The 23595-nt window shown below is 37.4% G+C and overlaps 1 protein-coding gene across 1 annotated transcript in view; it reads right to left on the bottom strand.

The window, feature by feature from the left end:
* The window catches only part of LOC121731842, a 72989-nt gene that overhangs the window by 22178 nt on the left and 27216 nt on the right, over positions 1-23595 (bottom strand). The window contains exon 2 of the mRNA XM_042121506.1: positions 13196-13222. The gene's annotated coding sequence lies outside the window, so the exon portion shown is untranslated. The remainder of the gene's footprint in view (positions 1-13195; positions 13223-23595) is intronic.

Genomic DNA, 23595 nt, shown 5'->3' on the forward strand with positions numbered 1-23595 from the left:
AAAAGTAGCCATTTCTGGTTTTTTTTCTCTAATTTCGTCCATCCTTGATTCCATAGCAACAAAAAGTGAAATAAAACTTAGTCCAAACACTCATTTACATAAGTCATAAAATCAGCAAGGACTCTCACGGTTAAACGCAGCATTAATCAGAAGTTCCTTCATCCGGGAACAAAATAACAAACATTCATAACTTTCGGATGAAAGGCATTAGGACAGAACTGGGGGGTATTATCGACTTAGACATTCGTAAGCCATAAATAGTAGGAAATTAGGACGAAAAAGACTGAAAATGTGAAGTAATAAAACAAAACCATTTACGAAAACTACTTGAAGTAGCCCGATCATTGGGTACATTTTTCCGGGATGAAAGGTACCCCAGGCTTGGTCCTTATCCGGGACTCTAGTACCAGTAAAGTACTATCTCTAACTAAGTATAGTAATATTATAATATTATATATCTAACAAAATTGGTTCAGCGGTTTGGGCGTGAAGAGGTAATTTATAAGATAAGTATGGACCTATTATATACCTGCTTGTCTCTTCAACACGCGCACAAAAATTTTAGTATCCTAGTCAATATATTTTTTATTGTAGCCTTCTAGCCTGTTACCCTTTTTTAGTTGCACACGAAACTGTATGTGAACCCAATGTAGAGATACATTGGGTTCACATACATTTTCGTGTGCAACTGAAAAAAGCTAACAGCTATAGCAGCCTTGTCGAACTACAAGGCTTTATTTGAACGTGGCGAGAAAATGAACTAAACGCTTCTATCATACAAAAACGTCATTTTTGACATGTGTTTGACAGTTCTCCTTTACCAGCAGCGCTCCCGTCAATGTCACCCACGTTCAAATAAAGCCTTGTCGAACTGTAATATTTCAATGACCGAACTTCTCTCCATCTGGCGATCAGGCTTTACCTAAAGTCTCTATCAAAGAGGTGTCAAGTCTTCAAAGAGGCCAAGGCCGTTTTTAAGCCGTCTCGACTCTCTCTGTGCTATCTCTTGATTATACCACAAGTGCCTAAATATGCAAATAGTACAATTTGTATAAATAGATGACTTGGAATCGTACAATGTTCATGTAAATCGTGGCTTCATCAGATTTACCGCTACACCAGATTCGTGTAATGACGTATCATTTTCTCTGCTTTAGTGATCTCTTAAATTAGACGTTCTCATCGCGTTTTATGGAACAATTGCTGCTTCGGTATCTTTGTATCTGGTATCGCAATACGCTTTGGATATAGCTCTCAGCAATTTTTTCTTTGGAAGCGAGTTTCCTCACTTGAAAAAAATGCTATTTTTAAATACAAAAGTACTTGGCACTAATAATATATTATAAACTGTATGAAACTGCAGATTTTTTAAAAAGAAAGTTGCTTATAGTTAAGAATTAAGAGTGTATTCATTCTGAAAAGTCCAGAAACGGAATAATTCATAAAATAATAAAAATAACGTATTTAATATTTATATACCAACCCACAGGCTAAAAGTTTTACTTCGCACACGTATACTGTAGACATCTGACAAGTAGAGACTTTTTTTAAAATTCTACCCTTAAGGGGTTAAATTGGGGATCCAAGCAATAGTAGGAAGTCGTCTAAAACAAAAGCTTGAATATTATCCATATTAGAATTATGCTATAAAACCTAAGCAGACCATGCAACAGCATACTTTCTCTGTAATAATTAATTACCTAAACACTTTAATTTCTACTATTTATTAATATTGATTGAATATCCAAAAAGAGAAATGTAAAAATTATTCATACAATAAGTCAATAATCAACAAAATAGTTTATGAGGTTAGGTAAGGTTTAAATGCTAATACTTGAATCTTGATCGATGATTTAAGATTTTAATGATAAATCACATACTTACTTTTAAAAGTGGAACAGTAGAAATCTTTAAACAAAACTCTGGCAAGATAACGATCTATGTCATAAACATGCAGAAGCAATTGCTTGTGGGAGTCTTGCCGCAATTTCGTAATGGCAACATCTTGCTTATTGCTCAAGTCTTAAGAAAATGTCCAGAGTTGTGTCCATATTATGAGTTTGTCTTCTACAGCTACCCGTATGATTTCGAATCAATGCGCAATAAAATCTTGTTAAAATGTACGTTAAGTTTTGTCGCAAATAGTAGCCAATGTCTATGAGCTTTACCGCGGTCTGCTCTATGCTCTATATGTCTGCATCAAATTTTATCAACAGATTCAGCAGAGCAAACAAATATTATATTATAGTATTTAAGACATATTTATTTCGGACTTCATCAAAAGCAAAAAAGAACCACTCTGCCAAAATCTCTTACATTTAACTTTGTCGTAGTGGAATAAAAAGACTAAAAATCAGTCTTGGATTTAGGGTGGTAGCGACCTGGGGGGGCGGCATATTTCGTACATGGGGCGGCAGAAATAAAGAGGTAAAAAATATAAATCCGGCAGTCCTAAAGACCATACATACGCAAATGCAATGATAGGCGCGTAACTTGGATGCGTTTAGTTTACAAGGTAATGAATTGGGTCCATCAGACGGCAATATCCTGTTCGGACAAGTACTCCCCTAAGGGACATGGCTACTCTACATGCCGGTAATTGTATTCCCCATACGTCCATGATTGGTTTACTTTGCTGCTATTAGTTCTGAGATTCAATTTGTTAGAGCTATATAGAGTTCACCCGTGTGAAATAGGTAGTATGATATCCGCTTAAGCCTTTCCGGCGTGAAATTTTAAAATTCATATTTTCATTCATTGATCCCTGCGAAAAATAAGAAGTTTCTCAATCTAAAGGTTTGGCCTGTGTGTTGATGTAGCAGTAAATCAGCTTTGATTTTTACTTATTGAAGATAGATATTATGTCGCCCCATTGGCCATTTAGTTAGTTTAGTGACAAATCTGTAAGAAACTCTTGATACGAAAGTTGTAACTTCCTTGAGTTATAAAAAATATAGTAAACTTTTCAAAAACTTTATCTGCTTATTCTTTCATACAAAACAACCAAACTATATGTCTATCACATACTCTGTAGATCCTAAAAACCAATTTCCTACAAAAAGATGTAAATTGCAAAATTAATAATCGGATTGGCGATATTACATTTGAGATTGAAATTCGTGTAGCCACTAGCCACGCGAGATCGCCCCAGGGGCTCGGTTCTTAAACCTCGAATATTGCTCGAATATCCGTACGCTCAACTGTCTGAGAGCCAGTCAACACGGCGTGTTGAGTCAGCGTTGTGTCGACGCAGCGCTGCAGTTGCGTTGTTTTACATCTATACTTATAAAATTACATGTCCTGACTGACTGACTGATTCACCATCGCTGAGCAAAAACTGTAAAGTTACAGCCACGAAATTTGGTGAGTAGGGTTGTTTTATTAAGTACACCCACTAAGGAAGGAATTTCGAAAATTTTACCCCGAAGGGGGTGAAATAAGGGTTGAAAGTTTTAATGAAAGTCCGTCATTTCTTGAGTTAGAAATATGAAACTTTATTTTTGGGTTACTGATTAAAAATGAATGGATACGTATTTAAGCGTTTTTGGAAATTCTACCCCCAAGGGGGTGAAATTTGGGGTTGAAAGTTTGAATGAAACTCCGATATTTCTTGAGTTAGAAACATGAAATTTTATGTTTGGGTTACTGATTAAAAATGATTGGATACGTGTTTAAGCGTTTCTGAAAATTCTACCCCCAAGGGGGTGAAATAGGGGTTGAAAGTTTAAATGAAAGTCCGTCATTTCTTAAGTTAGAAACATCAAAGTTTATTTTTGGACTGCTGATTAAAAATGAATGTATAGGTATTTAAGCGTTTTTAGAAATTCTACCCCCAAGGGGTTGAAATTGGAGTTGAAAGTTTGATTGAAAGTCCGTCATTTCTTGAGTTAGAAACATGAAACTTTATTTTTGTGCTACTGATTAAAAATGAATGGTACGTAAACGTATTTAAGTGTTTCTGGTAATTCTACCCCCAAGGGGGTGAAATTGGGGTAGAAAGTTTCAATGAAAGTCCGTCATTTCTTGAGTTAGAAACATGAAAGTTTATTGACGTTTGCGTTTGACGTTTGCTTAAATAGGGTCCGTTTTTACCCTTTGTATAAGGAATCCATCTTTGTTATTATACTATGTTAACGCGGATGAAGTCGCGGGCAACAGCTAGTATCTTATATCTTTAAACGAGCAATATATATTATATCTATATATCTATACATATAATAAAACTGTGGAAATGACAATTCTGTACATTAAAGATATCCAAAAAATAATAAGCGGGGGCTGTTACTACATCGCTATAGAAGCCAAAACTGTGGTTAGTTTTTTGTCTGTCTGTCTGTCTGTATGTTTGTTCGAGCATCACACGAAACTACTGATCCGATTTGAATGCGGTTTTCGCAGATATATTTGCCTTCTTCCAACTTAACATCTAGTGTACAAAAATTTTTCCCCCCACCTCTCTAAGGGGTTATAAGGGGTTAAAAGAGGGGGTAACATTTTGTACCAAACTTTTTTCTTTAACACGAAAACTACTGATCCGATTTGAATACGGTTTTCGCAGATATATTTATCTTCTTCCAACTTAACATCTGGTGTATAAATTTTCCCCCCTCACCCCTCTAAGGGGACCAAAGAGGGGGTCAAATTTTGTATCAAACTTTTTTATTCAATGGACTTACTTCATATTATTAACTGTATTTTCCAATTTTTCCCCCACCTCTTTATGGGGGCCGAAGAGAGGGTCAGATATTGTATCAAACTTTTTTTTTAACATGAAAACTACTGATTCGATTTGAATATGGTTTTCGCATATATATTTGTCTTCTTCCAACTTCATATCTGGTGTATAAAATTCCCCCCCCCCCTCAAAGGGGACTTAAGAGGGGGCAGATTTTGTATCAAACATTATTCTTTAATAAAGTTACATCATATTATAATTTGTATTTTCCAATTAAATATATGGTGTAAAAAAAAATTTCCCCTCACCCCTCTAAGGGGACAAAACAGGGGGCAAGATTTTGTGTAAAACTTTTTTCTTTAACACGAAAACTACTGATCCGATATATATATATGCCTTATTCAAACTTAGCATCTGCCCGCCCCAATTCCCCCCCCCCCCCCCCCCTCCTGGTAATGTTGCTAAGCAAAATGGTGTTGCGTTGTTACTGTTGAGTTTTAGTTCTCCTTCTTTAGGATCGAACTAAGTTAGTTGTAAAAAGTGAAATACATCTAACCAAAACTGAACATGCAGATTTTGCGTGTCGTTTGATTAATATGCGGGAGGCTTTGCCCTTGCCCTTACTTGGGGGGGCTGCACACCCCAACCCCCCCCCCCCCCCCCCCCCACCAGGTAATGTTGCCAAGCAAAAACGTTTTGCGTCGTTAGTGTTGAGTTTTAATTCTCCTTTAGAATCAAACAAAGTTATTTATTAAAAGTGAAATTAATCTAACCAAAACTAAACATACAGATTTTGAGTGTCGTTTGATTAACATGCGGGAGGCTTTGCCCCCAGCCGGTACATGGGGGGGCTGCGCCCCCCCCCCCCCAACCCCCTCCTGGTAATGTTAAATGTTGCCAATAAAAACATGTTGCGTCGTTGGTGTTGAGTTTTAATTCTTATTCCTTAGGAACAAACCAAGTTATTAATTAATAGTGAAACATACAGATTTCGAGTGTCATTTCATTAATATGGGCTTTGCCTGGATATGGACAGACGGACAGGCTGGTATTATATATTTGTAATCGGGTTCCGTTTTTTACCATTTGAGTAAGGGACCATAAAAAGGAGAGAATTATCCATTTCCGTTATTATACTATGCTAACGCCTAGGAAGTCGCGGGAAACAGCTATCCATACTAATATTATAAATGCGCAGCGCAGCAGCGCTGCGTCGACGCAACGCTGCCGTTGCGTTGTTTTACATAAAAATTACCAAGGTGTTCACTGTTCACACAGCGCGCCTCGTCGTCGCAACGCACACATGGCGGACAGCAGCCCCTCAAAATATTTGCGTTGCGCCAACGCAACGCGCCGTGCTCGACGACTGGCTCTCACGCTCGAGTGAGACATTCCGACACTGGCGGTATGAGAATCGGGCCCATCAGACGTTATCGTCGAAAACTTCAATCGATGTAAAATCAAATTTTAGATTTTTCGATTTTCCACATGTTTGGTAAATATCTGCTACGATCGCGTTCGTATCTGAATTATTCTGATCAAAGAAACATAATATTCTCATAACTTACATGAAAGTATGAAACAAAGTTTGTTTCACAATTTGACGTGTGTCAGTCGTATGACGTTTAACGTCTTAGGGTACGTAGAATTAGGGTTACGTAGGCCGCTCAAGGGCCAACAAACCATAAAAAAGTAATTTTTTTTAAATAACTGTATATAGTATCATAAAATAGTAGAATCAACCCAAAGGACTACGCGAAAGAATAGCCTTAAAAAAATCACCAATTACATTTTTAACCACTGCAATTATAACTAACCCTAATCCTAGGTAATATTCTAGAATCTAGAATCATTTCGTAGCTTATTAATACGACCTTGACCGGCGACCATATGGCTTCTAAGTTCGTATCCACTCGCCACTCAAACCCGTAAAAGGCAACAACACAACACGGTGAAAATGTGCCCTGTTGAGACTAAATGATACTCGACATTGGTGCCAAGTTCAAAAAAGCCATTTGCGACCTCAAATTGTGTCACTAAACGTGCACTAAACAGACCACTACATATATGGACAAATAGAGCCACCTTGTAGAAATGTTGTATTTAACTTGACATCTGTGATCTGAAGGAAAAATGTTTGTAGAGTTTGTAAGTCTCATTGCTAAGAATGTAGAGGTATAAAAATGAGCAAAGAGAATGTAGAATGATAGAGCAACAATGATGCTAGCAACTTCGTTCTTGCGGAAAATTGAACTACACATTTTTCCACTATCAAAGTGTCCTATGTCCCGGGACTTAAAGTATCTCCATTCTCCATGTCTCATCCAAATCGGTCGAGCGGTTTAAACGTAAAGAGACAAGGAACAGACGGATAAGCAAACACAGTACAGAGTTATATGCTAAGAGAGTGGGAAATAGAAAATATTTCTCGAGCTAATAATAAAGATATTTCGCCGAATGATTCACACGTAGTCGGTATAGTTCACGGAAAGTGAGCGTAACGACTCGGAAATGCATATTGCAAAATAATTAGCATATAACACACATCTTATATAAGCTGTACAGAATCTGGCATATAACCGTGTTAAGGCTCAAGACTTAATTGGTGTAATGAGGGTACGGTTTTCGTCGCTAATTTTGCTATTACGGGAGGAGCTTCGAAACTTTTTAATTATAAAGTAGGTGAGCTAACGATGTATTAATGAAATTTAAGACAATTTAAGAGATGTAGAATTATCAATCAAGAGCTTAAGAATTTCTAAAACACCAAAACTTACAAGTGCCTTACCGATCATTAACGGCAATTGCAAGATAATCAGGATGCCTCTCAAGAGAATTCTTGAATTCAATCTTGTTATTATGAAGTGAACATTCGTAAGGATGGAAAGATGGATGATTCGTGGCTCACACAAAATGTACTCAACAGTACTTTACACGTGGGAGAGCCATGCTTCGGCACGAATGGGCCGGCTCTACCGGAGAAATACCACGTTCTCACATAAAACCGGTGTGAAACAGCGCTTGCGCTGTGTTTCGCCGAGTGAGTGAGTTTACCGGCGGCCCAATCCCCTTCCCTATCCTCCCCTATTACCCCATTCATTCTTAAAAGGCCGGCAACGCACATGCAGCTCTTCTGATGCTGCGAGTGTCCATGGGCGACGGAAGTTGCTTTCCATCAGGTGACCCGTTTGCTCGTTTGCCCCCTTATTTCATAAAAAAACAGATTTTGAAGAAGTTTGGTATTGCAGACTGCAATAGTAAAGCAAGTTCTATATGCTACTTTTTAACGGGCAAAGGTTTGTACACACTGAAATAGGAACGTTAGTTGACTATATAGTATATATGCACCGATTACAAGTTACGCACACCTATGTAAGAGCACAAAAAGTGAGCAACAATTTTGATAACACGTTCTTGCTACAGCTGATTAATTTATGATAGACGTGATTCAATGCCGTCCACTCAGCCGTGCTCGTTACGGATTAAGCCGGCTTCAATATTGAGTTTAGTTAATCCTCCATTAAAATATTCCGTCTACATAAATATTAAGGTCAGGAAAATCCTCTTATTTGGTCGTGGGGAGTAAACAATGTGACGCAGCGGATGCTCGGATGAAGGAGTCAAATATTGCTTGAGGCATAATATTATGATGTCGACAACGGACGAACTTACAAATTACAATGTTTAGATGCACTTATGGCAGACCCAACAGTTGGACTGATGCTATTAACAGCAGATCCATCGCTTGAATTGTTTTAGACTTGGCTTAGTTGTTAAACGAACGAAGTTGTTTCGAATTTTACACACTTTCGATGTCAGATCATTTCAGGCATTAGGCAATATGTCGACATGACAAATTATGCTGCGATCAGCCTGCCTAGCATACGCCAACGAGATATCTCACTCTACATGTTTTCTCTATGTTTAATGGTTTGTATCTTCATCTTTATTGACCCTAGCATGACAAACATTATTTCTCGCGTAGATCTATCATCGAAATAACACATTTTTATAGAGTTTTGTCGAGATAATGTCAAGATTTTTACATTATGAGACGAGTAGTTTTTAATTATCTCGAGAGTGAGATATCTCGTTGGCGTATGCTAGGCCGGCAGATCAGCTAGTGACATTATCCATATTTCAATGATTAATCCAAACTTCCGATTTTGCTTTGGAAACATGTTATTTCCAAGTTTGGTTAGGACAATGCAGGCTGATCACCTGATTGTCTGACAAGTAAGATGATCCATGCGTCGGATGGGCATGTAAAAAGTCGGTCCTGCGCCTGATCTCTCGCCAGTTCCGTCCCACTGGGTTATGAGAGTAAAGGAATATAGAGAGTGCTCTTGTGTACTGCGCACACACTTGGGCACTATAAAATTACTCCTGCGTACCTGGTCTGGTTTCAATGAAACCGGCCACCGTCACCGAAACCGGTGTGGGGAGTATTACATCCTTCATGTTCATTTTCATTCCATGACTTCATGTAGATAGAGTAAAGTTATCGAAAATTATTATTTGTATAAAATTTGCAAATGGCCCATTTCCAAATTCCATCCAAACGGTCGTGCCGCGTGCGTACATTTTTACGAACATTTTTAGGGTGTTGCCTGGCATTGGTTGAATGGACGTACCGCCAGTCCGTCAAACACCCTTAAGTGTCACATAATTCCCGTCATCCCATATTCAACAGCAGATTCTTTGTTTCCCCGGTATTATCGCGATATATCGATGCCATTGCGAAAGCCTGCAACCGTATCTTGCGCGGTGTCCGTAACGCCCATATCGGTTCACGAGTATCACATTCGTGTGATCTACTGAACGAGTTTATGCAACGTATCGTTTACCATGCCATTCATTATATCAATAAAGCTACGATTTACGACTGCTATGGAATCAGGAAGCCTCAAAAGAATATAAAGCAATGAAATTAAAATATAGCCTGCAAATTCGTTGCGCCACAATTCGTTCATTGATTATCATCTTTTAAGTGGCTGAAAAATTAATTGGCTGGAAAAACAGTTTTTTAGAAAATTCAAAGCCCTTAAAGTCCCATCTTAGGCACTCATATTTTTCTCAAAGATTTGTGGGAAATATTGAATAGTATAGGTGCATTTATTCATTCCATTCAACTTTAGTAACTCATAAGTCACAACTCACAACCTTCTTTTCTGAAGGAAATTATTCAAGCAACATTTCAAGTATATTTATAATATGAAAACATTATAATGTCATTAAAACTTGTCTAACAAGCCTGAAGGAAACTAGCAAGAAGTTCCCTGAAGTGGCTTTAAGGACACTCAGTGTCCGCTCTGTCTTAAGCGGAGACCAACACAAAGAAAAGTTTGCAGAGGTAAGTTTATTAAAATAAACATAAACAAAGTGAAAAAGGTAAAGTGAATACTTATATAACATGAAAAATAGTTTTTTTTTTGCCTGCCTATTGCTTAGTTTCTGAAGGTTTTTGACAAGTGTATGTTGTTTACAATTTACATGTTTTTTTATCGTTAGATTATTATAAAAACAGGCATTAAGTTGTGTTAAGATAAAAAAAGTATTGTTCCGTTGGAAATTCAAAGCAGACATTTTCATAGGGTGACAAAGGAGAGTACAACACGCAAGGTTGTGCTCTTACGTAGGTACTAAAAGTCTTCTCTCTATTCTTGTACAGGCAAAAATCTTGAAGGAAACTATCTCAAGAAGCAGGTGCCAAATTAACTGCGTATTATGAAGTAATGCTATAATGTAAAATCCGGGAGTTGACAGTAGGTTTCAAATTTTAAAATAATTATTAAATTTTATAGATTTAAGTATTGATAAAAACTCTAAAACAAAACAAATAACGAAAAAATAAGTATTGATTTATTTTATTTTACATTGAAAAAAAAATGGATTTATTAACTGTAAGTCACGTGATTGGAAACGCCAATCTGAACAACCAACGCCAAACAAAATTGACAGTTGTTAGGTTAAACACTTACTCACTTTTGCTCTGTCTACGCTTGTTTTGTTTCATGAACGATGACGTCACACGTGATCACGTGACCATAATGCCGCGTTTTTGTGACATTTTGAATTCAGTTTTTAAAATAATTTATAACTCATTCTAGGGCATTATAATGAATAAAATATTAATTTACAGGTATTAATTTACAACTGAAGCGCTTAAAACTATTTTTAAAAAGTTGTCAACTCCCCTGTTATTACACCGAGTCACAATAACTATCCTTAGTAGGTCAAGCATGTCACTAGTGTGAAGTGTGATGTACAAAAAGTGAATTACCATAACGAATACATACGTCCGTGTAATTAATGCAGACATTAATCACGTCCACCACGACGTACAACCACGTTTGTAACTTTGTACGACGAAAACTGTCACGTCAATCGCGCACTACCAACTACCAACACTACAACATGAATATCATGAAATCAAACACTGAAAGCCCTCCAGCATCGTTTCCGACTTCAAGTTATCTGAAATCATGCTGTTGTGTGCGTGCGCCAAATTAGTTTCATTTAGGAAGAAGACTTACTATAAGTATACAATGTAAGTACATATTATTATATACTGTACTTATAGTAAACGATTCATTTTGTGCTTCAACCCAACTAAATACGTAGCTGGAAAACTGGAAACGTACGAACTACGAACTAGACATTTTGTAAGAAATAGTTGTTTTTTTAAACTTTACTTACTTTATACTAAACAAGCGTCCCGCCCCGGCTTCGCACGGGTATAAAATAAATTATGGCCTAAGTCACTGAAAAAAATATTAAAATCGATTCAGTAGTTTGATTTTAAATAATTTACCTATATTCATTACTACCCGTGGCCCGCATTGGTCGGTACTGCCGCAAAAGCTACTTACGTCCCGCAATTTTTAAATCTGTAATATTATCTTCGAAAATATTCATTTAAAATTAAAATCGTAATAATTATGCTGTAAAGGGCCAAAATCAATAATGTATTTAAAGTATTTAATTGAATAAGGATTATTGCCGTATTGGTTAAAATCGCTTCGAAAATTAGCCATTATTTGAAGTTAAAAGTAAATGACAAAAAAATATATTATTGTGGGATATATCCATAAGAGATATACTTATACGTGGGAGAGCCATGCTTCGGCACGAATGGGCCGGCTCGACCGGAGAAATACCACATTCTCACAGAAAACCAGCGTGAAACAGCGCTTACGCTGTGTTTCGCCGAGTAAGTTTACCGGAGGCCCAATCCGCTACCCTATTCCCTTCCCTACCCTCCCTTATTCCCTTCCCTTCCCTTCCCTTCCCATCCCTGCCCTATTACCCTATTCCCTCTTAAAAGGCCGGTAACGCACCTGCAGCTCTTCTGATGCTGCGAGTGTCCATGGGCGACGGAAGTTGCTTTCCATCAGGTGACCCGTTTGCTCGTTTGCCCCCTTATTTCATAAAAAAAATATATATATACCATCGCGGAGTTTTCTGTAGATCTTTTCAATGTGTACAATGCGCAGGGGGCATTGGTACTTGTACTATTATCTATTCTGTGGCATTGGTAGCGCCCACTTCGAAACGGGCGTAAATCGCAATATTTTAATTTCGCCATAACTTCTAAACCAAACGTCTAATTTTATCATACAAAGAGCAAATATAATCTACATAAACTGTACTTAGTGATGAATTTATTTTGATAAGGATTATTAGCATGAGTAAAATAAATGCGTTTAAATGTAGTCCAAAAAAAATCAAGATTTTTAAATAAAAAAATGGTTTTTGTGCCTCACTTGACATAGATAGGTATATTGTGTCGCGGACATTTTTGTAGATATTTATAAGATCTACATTTACTTAGAACATTGTATAGTTCTATCTTTTATAGTTTAGGCAGCGTACGCAAAATAAGTAAATTTTCTGGTTGTTTCCGAAAAACTGAAATATCTTACGGAACCCTATATTCTCCAAAATAAAAAGTAGCCTATGTTACTCGTAAATAATGTAGCTTTCGAATAGTGAAAGAATTTTAAAAATCGGTCCAGTAGTTTTTGAGCCTATTCATTACAATTAAACAAACAAACAAACAAAGTTTACCTCTTTATAATATTAGTATAGAAATATAGATATTGTAGCTCTAGAATACCTTACAAAAGAAGGTATCAATGGAGGACTAGATATGGAAGTTAGCTTTCACCAAGACAAATATGGAAGCAAGACTTTTGGAGATAAGGCAGAAGCAGAGTTTACCCAAGATTCCAAATTAGACAGTCGGATGCAAAACTCTTTAATGTAGAGAATAAAAACTGAAACATAATGATTAATGTAATGAGCCATGCCATTTCCATCGACAATACGGAAACCATAGATAAAAAAATTCACGCATGGCTCAAGTGTCTGAGAAAAGTTTACCGTCTATGGTATTTTAATCGCAGGAATGCGTGGAAAACGTGCGTGGTAATCATCTCTAGTGCACCCATAACAATTAAGTACTTTTACTTTAGATGTGGTCCAGAAAGAGTTAAAATATCTAATAAAATTACTTACATGTTGTTAACTTGTAGGCGACTTCATCTGAAACAACAAACAAAGGTTTATTAGAACATTTTTTTAAATTTTTTGCTAAAGTAGTTTTCTTTGGTTGATGGTGGAGTATGTATTTAAAATTTCTTCTCACACATCTCTACATACACTTAAACATCCCAACATTTTTTATTGTCAACCTACATCTGCCAAGCTCGAGTACCATATTAATACCGCAGTATAACTATAATATAGTAGAGTAAATCAGCCGAGTCATTCATAACTCTGGCATGGTTTCGACGCAATTCAGGTTTGTTTTTAACTACACAATATTATTCTTCTGAAAAGGATGGCTATCCAACGCCGTACATTCGTAATTTATTTAAGCTGTATTAATAAAGGAAACACACCAGAATCGCTTCTGAAATCACGGCACTGTCTGCACACACGGCACTTCCTATTCGGGAAGTTTCGTACGAACTACAAGGATGTTCTACTGTACATAACGTATACTGTGTTAATACGGTAAAACCCGCGTCCCAAGTCCCAACACAAGAACGCAGTCTAATTTTAGTTTCGCCTGCCTCCCGTCGCGTGCCTTGCGTACTTGTCGCAAAGCTGCCACCGTATACGAGCAAAAAGAATCCAGGTTTCCGCCGCTCTAGAATACCTTTTAGATGTCTAGATAATTTATTAGTCTGGTCGACATGAAGCAGGGGAATGAGATTCATTCAAATTTTTACCGACCTATATTGCAGTGCAAAGTTCACGCTTCATTATTTTTATTGCATCTTTAGCTACAAATTACAATTAAATCCAAACTTACTTTTTATTCTACTTAACCGCAATGATAATTTCGTGTTACTTTTTCCAACAACCCTAGCTTTAACTTTATTTTTAGAGTTCTTTTGTCTAAAACTACTTCAAAATTTGTTTACCTGTATGCTCCAACTTTAAGTTAATCAAACAATTAAATATGGTTGACGAATGACGATATACAAAAACTTGGCCACATTTTGGTCTCGGCATGTCCAGTTTTTAATGGTTGCGGCCTCTGCCTAAACTTGGCGAACGATTGCGTCTACTCCGTAATAAATGACTTCATTTCGTCGATTCTGGTTTACCAACAACATATATAGTACTTTTTAAAGTTACATGTATTGCCTCATTCTGTTTACCATCTTGTCACGTTTGCAGTTGACCTGTTTTAATTTTTTAAATTACAAAAAGAAGTTTTATATTAATTATCAACAGTAGAGATTTAAACATAAAAGGCAAAATTCCAATAAGCAGAATAAGGGTATTCTATTTCTGAGTAAATACTAGATTAAAGTTTGTGTGTACAAGTCAAAAACTAAAATAGTCATTTGTTTCATGTCAGACGGAGTCTGGTGGGAGAAAATTCCTTCCTATTTGTTTTCATCAGTTTTTTTGTAAAATTATTATAGGAGAACCATTATGTAGATTGTAGAGTCAAGCAATCAAAATATAGAGGAACATACAAGACTACTTCGCTTGATCACATGAATGATTCTTGGCGTAAAATACCACAAAAGTGGCCACGTACTATGTTCCCTAATTATTGCAATACGCACTAATGTGTTGACAGGAATAACTACAGCACATGTGAACATTCTAGATCCTGTTCACCGGCTATTATCGGATTAACGAGATAATAGCTAAATGGCAGCTGTTGAAGGTTACGCACCGCTCGACCACCGCAGAGTTTGTGGTCGCCGGCACTGTATCAAAACATAAACATTCAGACAAACAAAACTATTAAAATCAAGGTTTTTGTATTCTTTAGGTAGAGAATAAGGATACAAACATGAAAGTAATACTAGAAGTTGAATTGTGAACATACGTTATTTATTTTCAAAAGGAATTTTTAAATTTCGAAAATACCCATAACCTGTTAGCAAAGTAGCATTATTTTCTTAAAAATTGACTTTGTACAGCGTTGGTCTAAGGATTGAAGGCCAAACCCTTAACATTTCAGGCCTACAGATGTTCAGAAATCAGAAATAAATATTTGCAATTCACAGTATAATATAGAATTGCAAGTGCAAAGGAATTCGTATCCGCCACTTCGATACAAGTTTGTCCAGAATCTTGTACACTAACCAGAATTCCATGCAAAGCAGGATTGCTTTTATCAGCTATACATTTAAATGTAACTTTAATACCTCAATCAAGTATGTATTTTATTACTTTATCAGTGGCTATTGTGGGCCACTTTTCTCAAGTTTATGAGTACTTTGAATAAATTTTTGTACACTCCTCTGAAACGGCTGGTCCGGATAGGTTTTTTTTTAAATTTTGTGTGCTTATTGGGTACGTTTGATAATTTGCCTAAAAAAAACTTGTACCCGAAATAACGTTGATGGCAACACAACATTTACCGGGACATCTAACAATTTTACAAAAAGCTTTTTTCCGCTATCTAACCAGAAAATGTTGTACAAGATACATTTCTCTTCAGGCGATTTCCTATCGTCTTAATTGAACATGTCCGTCCGACAGACGACAATCCGATAGATTTATCTTCTACGAATAGATAGAAACATCTAAAGAGAACATCAGTTATCTATTTCTCTCAAATACATAAGAAACGGAATGTAATTTCGTAAAATATTTTTTTGTATGTGTTAGGAAACAGTGAGGCAGTTATTAAAAGATTTCCTGACGGAAATCAACATTTTGAGAAGAGTAAAGCGGGGAATTGACTATCGGGCCGCCCGTCACGGGCAGGTCTGTCGCATGTCTGCTCGTCAATTCCTAGGTACGGGCACAGAGTCTGTGCCCGTACCTGTGTGTGTAATGTTTTGTCCTGTCATTCAAACTACCTTTCTTATCTATTAGACAAAGGCGATTGTTTACACAGAATGACTTTTTTATTAGTAAGATGTGTATAATATACAAATGTTAAAATACATATCTGCGAATTCTTCTAACCACTAACAATAATTGACTTCCGGTGAGAAATCTCATTCTATGCCCGATTCAAGTTCCTTGTCCTACATGTCATAATCTAACTTGGCGCGTATTCGTATAACGTTTGATTTGGCGTAAAATTTGCATGCACTGCTTGTGGGCATAAACGTAGGCTGTAACAGTTGCATAACATGGCAGTGCGTAATCTAAAATTAAACCGTGAGTAACATGCGATAGTAAATCGATTACTGTATAAGAATCGAGTGATTCATCGTATCTCGATATGGCGAGTAGCGGATCGCTTGGACCTTCCCGAGTTCGATGCACTATGTTTATTGTTTTGCATTGACATCGTCGTCTGCATACTTATTAAGATTTAAATTCTCATCGATTTTTTATAGCGATTTAACTGCTATCTATACACGATTCATAGCAATAAATATTATTATAAAGGGGAAAGTATGTCTATTTCTGTGTCCGCTTTTAAAGAAAAATTTGGAGGGACTTCGAGTCCTGAAAAAGAGCATAGTACTCGTATGTACACTTTTTATCTAGGAAAATGTAGGGTTTTACGCGATTACGTCCCAAAGAAGTTGTGCGGGCAAAATCTAATCACCCATATTTCCCCAAGCTTCATAAGCAACAGCCCAAGATATCGCTACCATATTTTTAATAATATTAGAATTTTTAATATTTTCCCCTAATTTTGTATGTACTCATAATAATTAAAATTAATTCTCATTGTCCTGTCACAGCATGATTGATCATGTGTAATTTGATGTCGTAACCTATGATGGACCATCAGTGGCTGAAGCCTAGCCAGGTTGCTCGTTAGGTTACGTAACCTTCTATTAGTGGTCACGACACAGCGCGAATTCTGCATACAAACACGCGGTCGGGGAATCACAAAAATGTCAACTACATCCGACGACAGGCTCGGAAATTGGATGCCGATTTGTGTGTTCCAAACTCACAAACGCTTAAAACTACAGCATCAGACAGATTGCAGAACTGTATAATTTAACAATTTCACGTCCGTGGCCTAGTGGGTAGAGTGTAGACCTTGAGAGGGTGCTGGTTCAATTGCGGGTGGAGGCGTGTACCTATGAGACATTTTCAGATCTCAAGTATACATTATACGGACTCTCGTACAGTGTAAGAAAATCGTGAGGAAATCCGCAAATGGTCCCCGACAATCGAGATACTAATCTGTCCATTCCTCTGGACTAGGCCAACGTTGTGTTTGGGTAGGGCTGCCATCCGTCCGGGGTTAACCCGGATTTGTCCTAGTTTGAAGGGCGTCCGGGGTGCGTCCGGGCGGGTTTTTGAAAAGTGTCCGGGTGAAATCCGGACACTTTTGTTGAGAGAAATCCAATTTTCATCCAGCAATAAACGAAAGATAAAAACTCGCTAAGCATACCTACACACGATTTTTTGCACGGACTTGAGTTAGTCAGATTTTTACAAATTCTTGTAGGAAAAGCAAAAATTGGCAAGACGTTATCGTAAATACTGTTTTTAAAAGAGGTGTCCGGGGAAATAACCACATTTCGGCCAAATGTCCGCTAATTTTGCCGTGCCTGACCGTCGAAGGCAATTTGCGTGATCCGTGATGGCAGCCCTATGCTTGGGCAACCATAAGGACATTTAAAATCTTGTCCCAGGCACTACAATATTTGAAGAGTAGTTTATTCGCTCTGAAAGTACCGTATAAATTACCCAAAATGGATGCAAAGGCCTTGTTTTTAACTAACAAAACAACTACATCGAAGACATTATTAAACGATAGTTAAGCAAGTAACTACATTCCTAATTACGTACACTAAAACTTTTATTCAAGCTTTCTCTCATAACTACAAGCTTTTTTACAAGTTAGTATTGTTACAGTCATCAGTACAATTTCATGGACATTTGAACATTTCCCCTTTCTCAAGGCAATCTTTTAAATGAATGAAATGAATGAATGAAATATTCTTTATTGTGCACACTTATAAAGATACAAATTAAGGAGTACAAGTAAAAGGACAAAATATTCAGGTGTCACAATGGCGGCCTTATTACTAGGTAGCAATCTCTTCCAGGCAACCACCACGGGCAAAGGTGAGATTGCAGTAAAGAAGAGAAACGTGCATGTGCAAACAAAAGAATACAAAAAAAAAAAAAAAACACAACATGCATAATAAAAATATACAATAATACTATACATATATGTCTGGTCTTCCAAATACGGCGTCGCAACTTTTGCAGTTAATCCATACTAATATTATAAATAGGAAAGAGTGTATGTATGTCTGTCTGTTACCTCTTCACGCCTAAGCCGCTGAACGGATTTTGCTATAATTTGGTATCGAGATACTTTCAGTACCGGGAAGGGACATAGGATACTTTTTGTCCCGGAAAAATGTACGGCACCCGCGCCATTAACGAATTTTGGCACAACGGGGTTGCGGGCGTAACTAATTAAAATATATATTCTGCAGCCAATTACATGCAGTTATTATGCACTATTATGAAATTTACATAATTGCACGTAACACCACCGGTAAAACACCAAATAACCAGGATAATCGCCGGTACACAAAACAAGTTCTCTAGCATCTTTGTCTTCAAATTCCTTGCAAAGGTCAGCTTCATAAAAGGTTAAAACAGTTAATAGAGTATAGACGATAGCTAATTGGTTTACCGGTTTATCATCATCAACAGCCTCTGCTAATCAAGATGATTTCAATTTCGTCGGCATAGGTCCAAAGCCTGAGAAAATCTTTGAGAGGCGGATTTGGCGCTAAGCTAACTTTGTTTCATTATAAGGCGCAGCGCAGACCACAGACTATCCGTGACGCACTTTTTAGTCCGTGGAAATAGAACCTATGCAATTATATGCAGTAACGCACACATCTGCGCTGCGCGTCATGTGCGTTACTGCATATAATTGCATAGGTTCGATTTCCACGGACTAAAAAGTGCGTCACGGATAGTCTGTCGTCTGCGCTGCGCCTAAGTGTGAAAAAGTGCACGTTAGGGCCCTTCCACACAATGTTTTTACGCTCGTTTGTATCGATACAAACGCAAGTTGAACGGTCAGCAAACGGAAGGAAGACGACACGTTTTAAACTTTATATCTGCCAAAACGCGATGAAAACATAACAACGAGCGCATCAGAAACGCGCGTTGTCAGTGCGCAAAAAATACGTCGTGTGGAAAGGCCCCAAATTGTATTTTATTCGTGTTTTACATGAATTTTCACTAAGTAAGTACCTACAGTCCAATCAATTACACTAGTCGCTAAGGCTCCATTTGCAAACAAACAAGGTACGAATTAAGACATAAAAGAGAGATCAGGTTTAGTGCTTTTAGGTACTAAAGCTTTTAGTGTTAAGTTACCGTAGTAAGTACACCAAGAAAGGTCGTGTAACGTTAACCCAAATCGCGAGATCGCAACAGGACCGGTTCCGCGCGACGATCCGGCGCCCACTGAGTCTGACACAACACCACTTGATATGTCGAATCCCGTAAGTGGATAAATAAATGAAGACACGAGTATCCACTCGTAGGAGTGGGTAACAAAAAATTTGGTAACTGTCGTTTTTACCGACCTGACAACCGGTGAAAAAACCTAACAACCCCCACACACTCCGATCGGTGCGGCGTTGCCAGACATCTATCTATCTATCTAAATATATAAAACTCAAAGGTGACTGACTGACATTTTGATCTATCAACGCGAGCGAAGCCGCGGGCAAAAGCTCGTATTTAATTTATTTTGTTTTTAGTATTTGTTGTTATAGCGGCAACAGATATACACAATCTGTGAAAATTTCAGAAGTCTAGCTATAGCGGTCCTTGAGATACAGCCTGGTGACAGACAGCCGGACAAACGGACAGACATCGAAGTCTTAGTAATATGGTTCCGTTTTTACCCTTTGGGTATAACAGAACCCTAAAAATTACTAAAATGTAGTAAAATATTACTTACCCACTTCATCCACACACATCTTCAAATATAATTACATTAGCCAATGGAATAATATTACATACACGATTTAATCCGATTAACGACTCATTTCTATGAACATAACATAAAATTTCTGATAAAAAAACAAGCTGAAAGAACCCAATTTATAGGTCAACATTGCTCAATCGAATGGGACCAAAGGTGACAGGAAGTGATAATTTTGTCTGAGATACGAGTGTTTTGGAAAGTAGGAGACTTCGGAATAAGGGCCTTATCACACTGGCGATTAGTGAGCGATTTGAAAGCGACGCCGGACGCGACTGCGGAGCGCACAAGCCGCGATGACGCCGCGATTGCGCGGCGTGCACGCAGCTTGCCTTCGGCGTTTTAGACGCTCGGCAGCAAAATGGATTCTGACGTTACTCCCTAGACGAGTCTACTATATATAATAATAATCTGTGTAGACGAGTGTACAAAATGGCGTCCACGCCACGCCGCGACTACGCGACGCCGCGCAATCGCGGCGTGTGCGCTGCGCAGTCGCGTCGCTTTCAAATCGCTCGCTATTAGCCAGTGTGATAAGGCACTTAATGACAAAGCGAATTCGACGATGAAAAGACGTACAAAAAGCTTCTCAGACTAAATCTCTCAATGAACACGCAAATCTTTTTCCAATAATATCTAATCTTAACAATTGATATTTGATACCGAATGCATCTGATCAAGCAAAGTCATCGACTCTAATGAATAAGAAGTAAGAACTAGGATGACGCTCTCAAATCCGTTGCGCCAAAATTAATGTATTGCGCGGGAACCGTACATTTTTCCTGGATAAAAGTATCCTATGTCCTTTCATGGTACTCAAAGTATCTCCATACCACAATTCAGCAAAATTGGTTAAGCGGTTTGGATAAAAAGTATCCTATGTCCAAAGTATCCATACAAAATTTCAGCAAAATCGGATCAGCGGTTTGGGCGTGAAGAGGTAACAGATAGACAGACTTTCTCATTTATAATATTAATAAGGAAGTATGGAATCGCTGCTACTACTAGAATATTCTAAAGGTTTTGACAGTAAACAGCATCTCTGGCAGTTAACAGCTTTCCCTATCATTACTCGATAAACAAACCCCAACATGAGAGAAACACGCGCGCCCGAAATAGCTTGTTTATTTTCGTTTTATAACCATTTTCGTACATGTTTTATGTCTTAGAAACTGGTAACTTCATCGACGAGATAGAGAATTATTATAAGTGCATCAGGGTAGAGTAAAAATATAATTGAGAATTGAAAGTTGCATGGATAAGCCATAAAACATTTGCCATCTTGAAAATGTGTTGAAGACGTTTGGCTTAAAGATAAAAAAATGTAGATTGTGAATTACCTGACAAATATAAACAAGGATATCATAAATCTCATAGAACACTCTAATCCTTAAAGGATGCATCAGCTTGTACTCAGCAGGAAGAGGCAATTGAGCTTCTTAATCAAAGTTTCAAAACAATGCATTTCCTTCGGCCGATACGAACGGGCTACGGTAGCGATGTCGAAAATAATCTCTATTAACCCAGATCATTTATAAAATGGGGAATTCGTTTCCTTATTTTTATAAATTGGCTGCGTTGTTTCGTTCATCTTTCTAGTTTCTATACATTTGTCACCTTCCAGAGAAGAGCACCATAATATTTACTTCCACGTCTTTGGACGACAGTGATCACTTTCATGGATCCATTATTTTGCTTCTCTTATTACTTTTTTCTAAGTTCCCCCGTACAGTATACAGAACCATTTCTACAATGCTCCTGTTATTTACATTGTCTTAATTTAAAACATCTTTAACTACTGCTTTACTTGAGTTTTCTTCTACCAATGACACAATAAACGAGTCATACGTGAGCGAAGGGCCTTTGCCAGCGTCGCGTGTGGAATCAGTAATCTAATCCTCAAGTGCTTTTTAATTATTCCGTCACGGCTAGGCCAAGGTAAAGCCTTCTATTTGTACAGAATTTCCTACCTTGGACCTACAAGCCATAGACCAGTGGTTCTTAACCTTTTAGTCATTAGGGACCCTCTTACTAAATGTTTGTCTTACCGGGGACCACCCTGTTGGCTTACCTAAATCAGGGGTGGTTTGATAAAGAAAACAAGCACAACTATAAATATTAATAATTATAAAATTAGCACTCATTTTTCATTTGGAAAAATCTAAAAGTTAGCGATTTTAATTTTGTGACTACATACTCTTTACTAACTTCTAAATTTTCACGTATTATTAGGACGGCTTCGCGGACCACTTGGAATGCCTTCAGGGACCATCAGTGGTCCGCGGACCACCGGTTGAACCACTGCCATAGACTATATAGTAAACAGTGTTTTTGTGAATGATTGTGAGAGAGAACCTTAACTAGAAAGAGCGGCGTATGAGATATTCTCAAAAGAACAGTGTAAAGAAAGGCATAAGACCAAAACTGCAAAAAAGTAGTTCCTGTGTACAACATTTAATTTATGAGTAAAACTATATGTATGGTTCTTTAGTAGGCTCATATAAAACACTGAAGGAAACTGTTTAAAATATATTTTTATCGTGAGTTGACATGAATACTTGTAAGCATAAATAGTTCTTAGCGTCGCCACGTGAAGAGACAATCAGCCACAAAGGAAATAGGCCAAGAGCCAGGGAATGCATCTGAAAGGAAATTAAAATGGAAATAAAGACCGTAAATGAGTATGTATAAAAACAGACGAGATAAAGAAGTCTGTAGCTCTTTGATTACAAAATAGCTTTTATTGGCTCTTTAGAATTTAAGAGCGGATAATAGACTAACAGAAAGACGAACTCAAAGAACTCAATGAGAAGACAAGTTTTCATACTTTTGTATTTCATAGATAGGTACTACAATTTAATATCATTGGTGATTGGCAATAGGCTATACAATATTAATTTCAAGGAACTATATCCAACTGGATGACCTGAATATGATTTCCGAAACAACAAATCAGCTTTTAGTTTATCTGAACTTCTGACTACTGTTTTATATGTGACTTTAATAACATAATCTATTGCTATAAACTTTATAGCCCATTAGGTGCAATTGGTTAAACTAGTTCAAATGAGATTACACGCCTCAGCAGTTAACGATTTTGGTGGAACATGCACTTTTTATCACTAGTTACGCTGAACAAAACGTTATGTTAACACTATTAGTAAATACTAAATAGTTTCTGAGTTATTAACTACTACTCACTAGATGAGGCCCGCAACTCCGTTGCGTCAAAATTAGCTTATCGCGCGGGACATTTTTCCGGGAAAAAAAGGATCCTATGTCCTGCCCAGTTCCCGGGACTCAAAGTATCTCCATGCCAAAATTCAGGAAAATCGGTTCAGCGGTTTGGGCGTGAAGAGGTAACAGACGGACCGACAGACAGACAGACACACTTTCGCATTTATAATATTAGTAAAGTATGGATTATTATTTATTTAGTGTTTATATCCTGTCATATTATTGTGGCTACTTAGGTGCATATTGGTTACTTCTC

The sequence above is a fragment of the Aricia agestis genome, chromosome 11 (genome assembly GCF_905147365.1).
Source record: "Aricia agestis chromosome 11, ilAriAges1.1, whole genome shotgun sequence".
NCBI classification, from domain to species: Eukaryota; Metazoa; Arthropoda; class Insecta; order Lepidoptera; family Lycaenidae; genus Aricia; species Aricia agestis.